Genomic DNA, 517 nt, shown 5'->3' with positions numbered 1-517 from the left:
ATATATATATATATATATAGTCCTTCAAAAGTGGTATATATTTTTTTCTTATTACGACCTTTAACTATGCGGGGTTCTATTACTCGTGTACGATTTATTATTCATGGGTATAACGGTGTGCTTTTTCACGTGAGAGGAGACCTTAAGCTACTAGCTGGAGGTCGAGGAAGCTTACCAATAGAGCAAGCTTCACTTATCATAGAAAATACACCGATCTCTATCATTCATCTCAAAATAGAGAAGAGTAATTATTTCTATGACGAGTGAAGCTATTCTAAAAAAAAAAAGCTTCACCCACCATAGAAATAATTCTTCTTCTCTATTTTGAGATGAACGATGGAGATCGATGTAATTTTTTTTATGCATTGAAAATTTGCACGTTAAACAAAAAATATTTAAAATGTAGTTGGAAGTACCATACTCATAGAAAAAAACTATTTTTGTCACTATAGGATATTTGACATAGGGATTACATAGTACTATTACTAACGTAAACTAAGAGTGAAATTAAGTACCA

This window comes from Nicotiana attenuata, unplaced genomic scaffold (genome assembly GCF_001879085.1).
Source record: "Nicotiana attenuata strain UT unplaced genomic scaffold, NIATTr2, whole genome shotgun sequence".
Classification (NCBI taxonomy): domain Eukaryota; kingdom Viridiplantae; phylum Streptophyta; class Magnoliopsida; order Solanales; family Solanaceae; genus Nicotiana; species Nicotiana attenuata.
This window is presented reverse-complemented; position numbering follows the sequence as displayed.